Source organism: Polypterus senegalus, chromosome 8, assembly GCF_016835505.1.
Source record: "Polypterus senegalus isolate Bchr_013 chromosome 8, ASM1683550v1, whole genome shotgun sequence".
Taxonomy (NCBI): domain Eukaryota; kingdom Metazoa; phylum Chordata; class Cladistia; order Polypteriformes; family Polypteridae; genus Polypterus; species Polypterus senegalus.
In genome coordinates, this window is record NC_053161.1 from 35338745 (window position 1) to 35351581 (window position 12837).

Sequence of the window (12837 nt, forward strand, 5' to 3'; positions counted from 1 at the left end):
CAGCATTCTAAGCCCCCCGGAAGTCTCCACCTACCACTTCCTCTTCTGTAGCACCAGATCCCATCTCCTCATGATGTCACTTCCAGTTCTAAGACTACACCCAATTTCTGACATCATTTCCTGTCTGTTCCATATTTATAACAGCCACTTTGTAACCAACGTCAGTTCTGTTTGGAGTTCATGTCTGTAAAGACCTCAACTTCTAACCAAGGATATGGGGTATGATTATTTACTACTAGATGTATAAGCCCGGGGTCCTGGAAACTATTGAAATTGTCAGAAAAAAAATGAAATTTAGAAATTTCAGGTAATTGGAAGGAACTACTCTGGGCGTCTCTCTTCTAGAAGGATTTGTTTTGCCAGCTTGCTCGCATTGCTTGTGCATTAGCAGCGGGAGGAAAAGTAAAAGGGATACCGTTTTACCAATTTTACTGGTTAAGTGACTTTGTCTTTCTTTTTTTTTTTACAAAAAACTGATAAAGCAAAAGGTCAGTAAAGTTTGTTTTTAACTGAATGCATTTGATTAATGTAAACAACAGTGAATATATTTTTATTACCTGCTGCAATTATAAATGCTGGTTTCACATGACCTTCACTAGAACAAAGTGGATACAAAGTGGATAAAGATAATGGATAAATGATTCATTTAAAAAATGTATTAACCTGACAGATTTCTATACTTCAGGTAAAGTCATTAGATTTCACATAGTGTATTTATATATTAAATGTCATCTCAAGGCCATTTAGAAATGTAGAATCCTTAATACAGTTGTCCCTGTATAATCATTTTATAAGTGGGGTGCGGGAAGATTAGTTTTCTTGTTCTAGTCAAATAGTGGCGGAGACTGAATATGCAGCCTTGTGGTTAACAGTCTAATTTTGGCCTAGAGTGCACACTGGTTTCAACATTACCAACCAGATCGTCAAAACATAAAATGTAAGATTATTGGTTTTAAAATACCCAGTCACCCATCCATTTTCAATCCCATTTATCCCAAGTCCAAGGGTGGGAAATAACTGTGGATGGGGTGAGATCACTGGTAAAATATAGCACAAATCGATACCTACTTATAAAGAGCCAATTTCAGGTTGCTAATCATTCTGTCCTACATGCATTTGCGATGTGAGAGGTGTTATGATCAAAATTTATGTTTCTTTGTCAAAACTTTTCCTGCCTCTTTTTTGAGTTAAGTTTGGATCAGGCGCAAAGGCCCACCAATTTTTCTCATCAGTGGAATCTGTTTTTAATATACATCTACCTTGTTTAAAATAGAAGTTGATTATTAACTTAAAACAGCAAAATCGCCAGTGTTAGTTTTATCATTAGAAGAGTTAATTTAACGCTTAAAAAGCATTTGGAAAGCGCATACATGGATGACAATTATAAAGTGTATGTCTGCTTAAGGTTTAGATGCACATGATCTTACTGGAGGCTATAAACTAGTAACTTACTGAATTTAATAGTTGTGGTAGGTATCTTTTGAGGGAAACAAACAGTTGTGACCACTAGGGGCACACCAGCTCCCCAATCCCGACACAGACAGACACAAGTCCAGCACAAATTTTTACACTTCCCTTTCACCTCCCACCTGCACTGCACAGTATAAAGCACAAGCACAGTCAATAAAACAGCCACTTGGCACTTTGTCTTCTTTCTTCTTCTGCCTTTACTCCTATTTTTCCTCTGGCAAGCTTCATCCTTTACTGGCTCCCTGAAAATGAAGGAAGGTGGCTCCTTTTATGCTGCACCTGGGAGCACTTCAGGTGGAAACCCAAAGTAGGGATGTGCCAAACTGTAAGTCCCATGGAGCCCTGTTAGGAATTAGAGGCACCAGTGCAACCCAGGTGGGCTACCATCTAGCTCACTCCGGGGGGTCACTGGTATCCTGTGCACGTCTGCTCACCCAGTCCTTCCAGCATATCTGTCTTGTGGCCGTGAAAGGGCCCAGCCATCCATCACACAGTGCAAAATGTCTCACAAAAAAAAAAAACTTTTTGTTTTTTTTAGTGAAACGAAATAAAACTACAAAATGTAGCAGTATAATTGCCACACTGAAAATTGTAGCAATGGCAAGTGAGAACCCCATTATTAACTGTATTTCGTTTAGCAGTGGGTTTGCTACCAACACTACTACTTAGTGTGCCTGAAAATCCACAAAGACATGCAGTTTTGTGGGTCATTGTGTGTGGCTGGAATGCCTCATATTGAAAGATGTGATTTTGCCATTTTTGTAATACTAGGTTTATTACTTACCTGGCATTTGTAGAATGGGTTAAGAAAAGAAAGCAAAGGTGTTTTTTTTTTTTTAAATAGTGATCCTGTTATTGATAGTTGTCCGAACCCTCATCTACACTGCCTCCCTCCCTATCAGTATCTGTTCACTTGTGTGTCGAGAATTAGTTCTTTTCATGTATATTTGAATTCCAGAATTAATTAGCTAATGTTAAGCACTGATCAGTTTGCTGGGTTTGTCTGTTTGAATGTTTCATTTGCTCTGATTGGATTACACTCTGAGAGTTACCAAGTGCATTTCTTTAGTTTGACTTTAGTGTACTGATCTTTGTCAATGAATTTCTAATGATGATTTCTACTGATTGGTTTGGTTTAGATAAAATACAGACCTGATTTTCCAGTAACAAACTTTGGCTAGGTTAAAGATTATGTTTTATCTAATGGTCTCTTCCTGTGAGATAGCAGGCCTGTGGCACATGCATTTTAAATAAATAGATAGTACCTTCACATTTTTGGGTGAGGCATAGGTAGTGAGTCAGTGTGGCTTCAGAATATATGGGAAGGGCGAACCTGTATCCATATGTACCCGTGGAGGATTGACCTGTTCTCTCTTTAGCACTAGAGCCATTAATGAAGCACCTGCATCCCACAGGGTTTAAAATGGAAGCCAAAGCACAAAAGAGAAAAAATCATCAAGTTTTGAGTGAATGCAGTATTAGGTTCCTGAAGCCAAGCCAGTTTGAGGGATATGGAGGCAGAGCGGTCAGTAGAAGAGTGAGCCATTGGCGCTCCATGAGGTGGATCATTCCCCGCTGAATTTTGGAAATAAGGACTGCAGTTGCTGGTGTTGCCACTAGTTGCAAGACCTGTTGGGTTAGCTAGGGAGACATGGGAGTAGAGGACGTACTGGGCTCAGAAAGAAATTGGAAAAAAAAGAGGACCCAATTACTGTATAATTTTACCTAATTTTTAACATTTGATTGTTTAATTTTACCTCATGAACTTTCACATATTTTACGGATTATTTATTTGTTTATTTATTTATTTAAGATTTCTGCACTGCACTTTTGGACACTACTTTATTGTTGTAAATAAATGTACTAGACACTTTGCATCAACCCCCTGCTGACTGTGGGTGTCCTCATTTGCCTGGCTTATCCTTGGTATGTTAGCTGCGGTTCAAATGTTCAAAAGGCTCCCAGAAGCAACCAGAAAATCTAAGGCTGGCCCAGAACATCACCCTTCCCTTAAAAATTCTGCCTCCTTTCACAGAGGCATATAAAGAGGAAAAATTGCTGAAGACAATATATATATTTTAAGTGCAAATTTTTTTAAGACTATATTAGTAATAGATATCTCTATCTTTTAACCCTAAAGCGCCGCTGCATTGGGGCTTGTTTTGCTTTGGACGTGCTCTTTCTCTGGGTATGTAAGAGGACTGGGATGATGTGAAGTGGGTTTTAGCCTCACTTGGGGAGGCATAAAGGGAGGGTGGGGGGTTAAGGGGGAGAAAGAGAGCAGGCCTGATCTATACCTAATCTATCCTCTCAATCTTTATAATTATAACTACCAATGTAATAATAAGCTCCATGGCAACAACTCTAGGGGAAATAGGAAATTAAGACCGAAGCTGCCTCACTTCCAGTTAAGACTATAAAATGACATCAAAAACTCAGAATCAGTGTCTCCATGATGGGACAGTTAACTTCGTAAGCTGGAATGTTAAAGGCCTGAATCACGAATTAAAGAGAAAGAAAGTACTCTTTCACCTAACAGGTCTAAATGCTAAAATAGTATTTTTACAGGAGATCCACTTATTAAGCACGGATCAGTTCCGGCTGCAAAAGGACTGGACTAGCCAAATGTTCCATTCTAGTTTTACGAAGAAAACTAGAGGGGTGGGAATTCTCATACATAGAACAGTACCATTTGTAGCATCAGATGTAGTATTGGATCCCGAAGAGAGATACAGTATGTAATTGTCATGGGAGACTTATCTAACTGTAAAATGATTTTGATAAATGCACCTACAGATGGAGCCACGTCAAATAGCCGCGGCCGTGTGAATGGCGTGCGAATGGCGTACGGCTGCCCTATGCAAGCCGTGACCCCCCCCTCCCTCTACTGACAGAAGGCGTGTCAAGATTTCACAGTAAACACGCCCATTCATGCCCTATTTATTCATTTACCTGGTTCCACCACTAGATGGCAATTTGTTCTCAAGAACACGTTAACACACGCCAGCAATTTAGCTGCGCTGAGTTGCAATCACGTGATTTTAACATTATATTTTATTATATCCCCCCCCCCCAATCTGACAATGCTGTTTTCACATAAAGACGCGCTATAACTCAAATGTGATTTATTTGGAGACGCGCTATACTCGAATGTTATTTACTGTATATAGGGAAGAAAGTACAATGTCAGGTGCTCATTCAGTGTAATAGGAACCATAGCACAGAGAGATGTGTACACTGCAACAAGTACACATGCCGTGAATGTAGGAAGGGTGTGTGGGAATTGTTAATATTTGAATGTGATGATTTTATACAGCACGGATCGGAAATCAGCAGTTCTTAGCATTGCACCACGCAAGCTGTCGTATCAACCGCCTACTGTAACTTGCTTTATTTTTTCTTCACTTATAGTCTAGAATAAAATTGCACTTGTTTTTTATTCTTGTACACCAACATATGTTCCTGTGTTTGAGCGACACGGGCATGCTCAAAAAAATAGATGTGTAATGCCACGAAAAGTGCACGCAGGCACTTCAGTTCGCAAGCATTGGTATGAGAATGCAGTCACAAGTACGCTGCAGAGCTACAGCGCATCTTTATGTGAAAACAGCTTTCTCAGAAGGGGGGTAGGGAAGGATCCTGAACACGACTGAGAGAATGAAAAGTGAATAAAAAAAAAAACTAACCTTTACAAGTATCATAAATTACTGGCTGTTACACACTGAAATCAAATGCGTGTTTTTATTCTAAAATAGTAAGAATAAGAGCAGTTTACTTCACAAAACTGAGTAGTGCAGGATCGAACCATGACCTTTTGATTACTAATCAGCGGCTGATACCATTACACTACCATGGCAGCTGTAGTAAGCATGTGTCAATGTGGCATGCTAAGGCGGCTTGTTTCTGCAGTTATATTTTTGAATTAAAGCATACTTGTTCTGTTATTTGTACCTTTTGTGAAAGTGTTTGATATTTAGACTTCAGGCTTCATACATTATATAGTTTATGCTTACTTTTTGTCATTTACTACTACAATATGAAAAACGTTTCTGTTTTAAAAATGTATTTACACGGATTACTGTAAAAACGGAACACACGTGAAATGCGTGTATTCCAAATAATGATCTATTATTTCCACTCTAAAACTCCACTTCACTCCCAGATAATCAATCAAGCCATGAGCTGGGAGAAGTTTGTGCACGTTCTGAGTCGGTGGGGGATGGAATAGCCGGCTACTTGCAGCTTTTCTTTTATCAGCACATTTAGATTAACAAAAGACACTGGCGGAGAGGTGAGAACGGTTTTAAGAAGCGATTTAAGGTGGGTTTATATTGTACCCACTTTGGCTGTGAGTTTGCACGGTAGCACGAGCGCTTAGTAAACGAGCTGCATAAAAACACTGAAGTGTTTATCAGTTAAGGAGTGGGGGGAGGTGTGTGGGGGGGGGCTTCAGTACTCGATAAGTTATAGTTTGGCTTCAGAGATGAACTAATGCTCATATACGAGTGTTATATCGCTTAACTTATTTGTATGAAAAGCGCATTAAGTAAATTCTCGGTTAATTTAATGCAGGCAATAATACAGACAGACTGGGGTTAACGCTAACAAAGTTCAATGGTTAACATTAGCACAGGCAGTTTATTTACATTCCAGAATTCCCCAAAACAGTATTTTACACACTCTGTGGTGTAGGTTTACTAATATCTTTTATTTTTATCACAACTAGATATTCTGTAAAGTTTATTTATCTTTGTCTTCACTAAATTCTCCTGTTGTCTTTAATCAGAGCTCCGCTGTGGAGGATTGGGGGGTCAGACGGATGACGGTTGGCCTTTTGGAGCTCCTGGAGGAGCCTGAACAAGCTTCTTAAAACCATTCTCACCTCTCCGCCAGTGTTTTTTGTTAATCTAGATGTGCTGATAAAAGAAAAGCTGCAAGTAGCCGGCTATTCCACCCCCCACCGACTCAGAACGTGCACAAACTTCTCCCAGCTCATGCCTTGATTGATTATCTGGGAGTGAAGTGGAGTTTTAGAGTGGAAATAATAGATCATTATTTGGAATAAACGCATTTCACATGTGTTCTGTTTCTACAGTAATCTGTGTAAACACATTTTTAAAACAGAAACGTTCTTCATATTTTAGTAGTAAATGACAAAATGTAGGCATAAACTATATAATGTATGAAGTCTGAAGTCCAAATATCAAACACTTTCACAAAAGGTACAAATATAACAGAACAAGTATGCTTTAATTCAAAAATATAACTGCAGAAAAAAGCCGCCTTAGCATGCCACATTGACAGATACTTACTACAGCTACCACGGTAGTGTAATGGTATCAGCCGCTCACTAGTATTCAAAAGGTCATGAGTTTGATCCCACATGGTTCAGTTTTGAGAAGTAAACTGCTCTTATTCTTACTATTTTAGAATAAAACCATGCATTTGATTTCAGTGTGTAACAGCCAGTAATTTATGATACTTGTAAAGGTTAGTTTTTTTTTTTTATTCACTTTTCATTCTCTCAGTCGTGTTCAGGATCCTTCCCTACCCCCCTTCTGAGAAAGCTGTTTTCACATAAAGATGCGCTGTAGCTCTGCAGCGTACTTGTGACTGCATTCTCATACCAATGCTTTCGAACTGAAGTGCCTGCGTGCACTTTTCGTGGCATTACACGTCTATTTTTTGAGCATGCCCGTGTCACTCAAACACAGGAACATATGTTGGTGTACAAGAATAAAGAACAAGTGCAATTTTATTCTAGACTATAAGTGAAGAAAAAATAAAGCAAGTTACAGTAGGCGGTTGATACTGACAGCTTATGGTGCAATGCTAAGAACTGCTGATTTCCGATCCGTGCTGTATTAAATCATCACATTTAAATATTAACAATTCCCACACACCTTTCCTACATTCACGACATGTGTACTTGTTGCAGTGTACACATCTCTCTGTGCTATGGTTCATATTACACTGAATGAGCACCTGACATTGTACTTTCTTCCCTATAAGTAAAGTAACTCCACAGTAAATAACATTCGAGTATAGCGCGTCTCTAAATAAATCACATTTAAGTATAGCGCGTCTCCAAATAAATCACATTCGAGCTATAGCGTGTCTCCAAATAAATCACATTTGAGTTATAGCGCGTCTTTATGTGAAAACAGCATTGTCAGATTGGGGGGATCGTGAACACGACTGAGAGAATGGAACTGAATTAAAAAATAAAGCTAACCTTTACAATTATCATGCATTTACACTGGCTCTTACAGACTGACTGAAATCAAATGTATGTTTTTATTCTAAAATAGTTAAGTACATGCGATATTATTTGAAAACGAACAGCGTCAGATCGGGTTTGAATACACGCTGACGCTGCAGTTTCAACGCACAGTTCATGCAATATTATTTGAAAACGAACAGTGTCAGTTCGGGCGCTTATTCAAACCCGATCTGACGCTGTTCGTTTTCAAATAATATTGCATTAGTGCGATGATGTTTTTACATATATTGTCTCTTTCATTCATCTTGCAGTTTGTAATCAGTGACCGCGTGTTTTTTCCCCGATCTTGCCAGTTCATACATGTTGCTGTATGGTGCTGTTTCTTTTGTACTCCAGGACATGCAGAGGACAGAATAGTACAAAGCAGTAAGTTCAACGCTATACGCAATCAGACAGACAGACAGGCAGGCAGAGAAGGCACAAGATATATAAATAAACAGGGAAGGCACTGTATAATAGATATATAAAAAACAGCTAAGGGGATAGATATATAGATAGGTAGGAAGGAAAGGCACTATATGATAGGCTGACAGGGAAGCTCCTATATAATAATAAAATTACTGTTATTACTGTATAGATAGACAGGGAGTTCAGGTAGGCAGAACGGCGAAGGTTAAAAATAAATACATTTTCTCCCCAGCGGGGAACCTTAACAAGTATCATAAATTACACCGGCTGTTGCAGACTGAAATCAAATGTATGTTTTTATTCTAAAATAGTAAGACTAAGAGCAGTTTACTTCTCAAAACAGAGTGGTGCAGGATCAAACTTGCGACCTTTTGATTCCCAGTCGGCAGCTGATTCTATTGCGCTACTGAGGCAGTCATAATAAACGGGTGTCAATGTCACATGTTAAGGCGGCTTTTTGTTTCTGCAGTTATATTTTTGAATAAAAGCGCAATTGTGTTAGATTTGTATCTTTTGTGAAATTATTTCTTTGATACTTCAGGCTTCATACATTATATAGTTTATGCCTACATTTTGTCATCTACTAGTAGAATATAAAAAACGTTTCTGTTTTAACAATGTGTTTACACAGATTACTGTAGAAACGGAACAGACATGAAATGCATGTGTTCCAAACAACAATCTATTATTTCCACTCTAAAACTCCACTTCACTCCCACACTGCAGTTAACTGAAGCAGTCAATGCTCCATCTGGCGGGATTATACAGCATTGCAACCATCTTTTTAGAAAGCGCATGGGGCGTTTATGGGACGGGCATCATTAATTGCGTCTTCGCGGGGGATCACATTCCGTGCACGGATCGTGCATGGTCCTGTCATGGACCTGTCATGCTCCAGGCGGCTGTTTGACGCGGCTCCCACTGTAATGTTGATGATAAGGAATTTATACAAAATTTATTTGCATCCATTTCCAATCTGAACACTCATAAAGTTATAATGGCTGGGGCGTTTAATTGTGTTCTAAATCCACTTTTGGAGAGGACTTCCTCCACAGAGAGAACAGCATCTAACACCGCAAAGATAATTACAAAGATTATAACTGATCACAACTTATCAGACACCTGGAGGTTTTTAAACCCAAATTCAAGAACATATTCTTTCTACTCACCAGTACATCATTGCTACTCAAGGATTGATTACTTCTTTATAGACAATAACTTCTTGCCTAAGATTAAATCTTGCAAATACAATGCTATTGTTATTTCTGACCATGCACCTATGATCTTGGAGCTAAAATTACTAAGCCCCATACACTCACCCGCAGATGGCGCCTCAACCCGCTTCTATTAGCTGACGAGAATTGTACGGAATTTATATCCAAACAAATCAAATTCTTTCTAGAGACAAATACATCCCCTGAGATCTCTGCAGGAATACTCTTAAGGCCTTCTTAAGAGGACAGATTATCTCATATCTTTTCCACAGAAATAAATCCGAAGCCAAGAAAGTAGCAGAGATAAAAAGCGAAATTATTAAAATAGATGAAGAACATGCCAGACTACCAAGCGAGACTCTACATAGAGGAGGCAGGCTCTACATTCAGAATTAAACCTCTTGACAACTAAAGAAACTGAACAACTAATTTACAAATCCAGACATCATTACTATGAACATGGAGAGAAAGCTAATAAGCTTTTAGCAACAAATTCACAAGCAAGAAGTGCAACGCAATCTCGTAATCACTAACACTAACGGAGATAAAATCGTCGAACACAAAAATATAATGCACACTTTCAGAGACTACTATAAATCCCTATATACTACTGATTTTAAAGACAATACACAATCTAATGCATTTCTGGATACATTACAGATACCACAAATAGACGCTTTTAGTGTGGAGGAACTTGATAAACCTCTGTGTTATCAGAATTACTAGATGCTATAAAGTCACTCCAAGGTGGAAAGCAGCAGGCCCTGATGGCTACCCTGCAGAATTTTACAAGAAATTCTCCGCTCAGCTAGCTCCCTCCTATTAGCAACATTTACAGAAGCCAGAGATAACCAATCTCTTCCACAAACCTTTCGCCAAGCACTAATCACTGTTTTTCCAAAACAAAATAAGGACTTATTACAATGTGCATCATACAGACCAATTTCACTTCTGAATAACGTTAAAATACTCTCTAAAATCATAGCTAGAAGGATGGAGAAAGTGCTCCCTCGTAATATCACAAGACCAAACTGGATTTATTAGGGGCCGCACTTATCTTCAAATCTTCGACGCTGTTTAATGTAATATACTCACCAACTAAATCAAACACCCCAGAAATATTATTATCATTGGATGCAGAAAAGCATTCGACATGATTGAATGGAAATACCTTTTACTACATTGGAGAAGTTTGGGTTTGGCCCAACATTTGTGCATGGATTAAATTACTGTATACTAACCCAGAAGCTTCAGTTTGCATCAATAACATTTGCTCAGACTACTTTAAACTAGAACGTGGCACTAGACAAGGATGCCCTTGTCACCGCTGCTGTTTGCATTGCCATTGAACCACTGGCAATTCATTGTCGAAATACTGATCAGATAAAGGGGATTAGCAGAGAAGGACTGGAACAGAAAATCTCATTATATGCAGATGATATGGTACTGTATATATCGACCCAGAAAATTCTGTGCCTGCAGTCTTAGCAGCACTCACAGAATTTCAAAAGATCTCTGGTCTCAGAATTAATCTGAATAAAAGTGTACTCTTTCCAGTGAATTCTCAAGCATATAATATTAGATTAGACACCCTACCTTTTATCATTGCAGAACAGTTTAAATACCTAGGGTAAACATCACAAGTAAACATAAAGCTCTTATCAACAAAATTTCTCGCCTGCATGGAAAAAATTAAACAAGACTTGCATAGATGGTCAACCCTTCATCTCACACTAGCTGGAAGAATTAACACTGTTAAGATGAATATTCTTCCTAAGCTCCTTTTTATTTCAAAACATCCAATATACATTAATAAATCATTCTTTAGGCAATTAGATTCAACAATAACCTCATTTATTTGGAATTCAAAACATCCACGCATCAAAAGAGCGACCCTACAAAGACAAAAGGCAGAAGGTGGCATGGCTCTACCTAACTTCCAGTTTTATTACTGGGCAGCAAATATACAAGCGATAAGAACCTGGACACAAATAGAAGAACATACACAGGCTTGGACCGCAATAGAAGTAAAATCCTGCAGTACTTCTTTGTATTCCTTGCTCTGTGCTCCAATAAACACACGCTATCGGCAATACACTAATAACCCAATTGTGCTCCACTCACTTAGAATCTGGAACCAATGTAGAAAGCATTTTAAGACGGAGAAGCTTCTATCTGTGGCACCTCTGCAAGAGAACCACCTCTTTCAACCTTCACAAACATATGCAGTTTTTAATATCTGGAAAAATATAGACAACATCTTTGCATCCTATGAACAATTACATTCCAAATTTAACATTCCAGCTACACATTTCTTTCACTATCTTCAAATCAGGAACTTTGTTAAACAGAACCTTCCAGATTTTCCTCATCTTGCACACTCATCCATGCTAGAAAAAAAATTGCTCAATCTCAAGGACTTAGACTCCATCTCTACAATATATAAAATCATTTTACAATCCCTCCTTTCAAAGATCCAAGAGGACACTGGGAAAAATCTCTCAATTAATATATCAGAAAAGGAGTGGAAAGTAGCAATGCAGAGAATTCACTCAAGCTCCATATGCGCAAAGCATACAATTATACAACTCAAAATTATATATCGAGCACATCTGTCTCGACTAAAACTCTCCAAAATGTTTCCAGGGCATGATCCAACCTGCGAACGTTGCAACCAAGTCCCAGCCTCACTGGGTCACATGTTCTGGGCCTGCACCAAATTAACATTATTCTGGACAAAAATTTTAATTATCTTTCAGACAGCCTTGGACTCACAATCCCTCCTAACCCATTAACAGCTGTGTTTGGGGTTCTTCCAGAGGGGCTTAAAGTGGAGAAAGACAAACAAATTGTGATTGCATTCACTACACTGTTGGCACGCAGACTTATTCTGATAAACTGGAAGAACCCAAACTCTCCTCTTTAAGTCAGTGGGAAACCGATGTGTTATATTATTTGAAATTGGAAAAAATCAGATACTCAGAGGATCCGTACAGACTTTTTTCAAAACATGGCAGGATCTAATCTATACTAATAAAAGGCAAAGCCCTCACTCACTCACTCACTCACTCACTCATTCACTCACTCACTCACTCACTCACTCACTCACTCACTCACTAACTCATCACTAATTCTCCAACTTCCCGTGTAGGTAGAAGGCTGAAATTTGGCAGGCTCATTCCTTACAGCTTACTTACAAAAGTTGGACAGGTTTCATTTCGAAATTCTACGCCTAATGGTCATAACTGGAAGGTATTTTTCTCCATTAACTGTAATGGTGTAGAGCTGCAAAAACGTAGGGGGCGGAGTTTCGTGTGACATCATCACGCCTCCCACGTAATCACGTGAACTGACTGTCAACGCAGTAATGTAGAAAACCAGGAAGACCTACAAAAAGCGCTTAAGAAAACATGCATTATATAATTGAGAAGGCAGCGAAACAATAAGAAGCGAGCGAGTGGC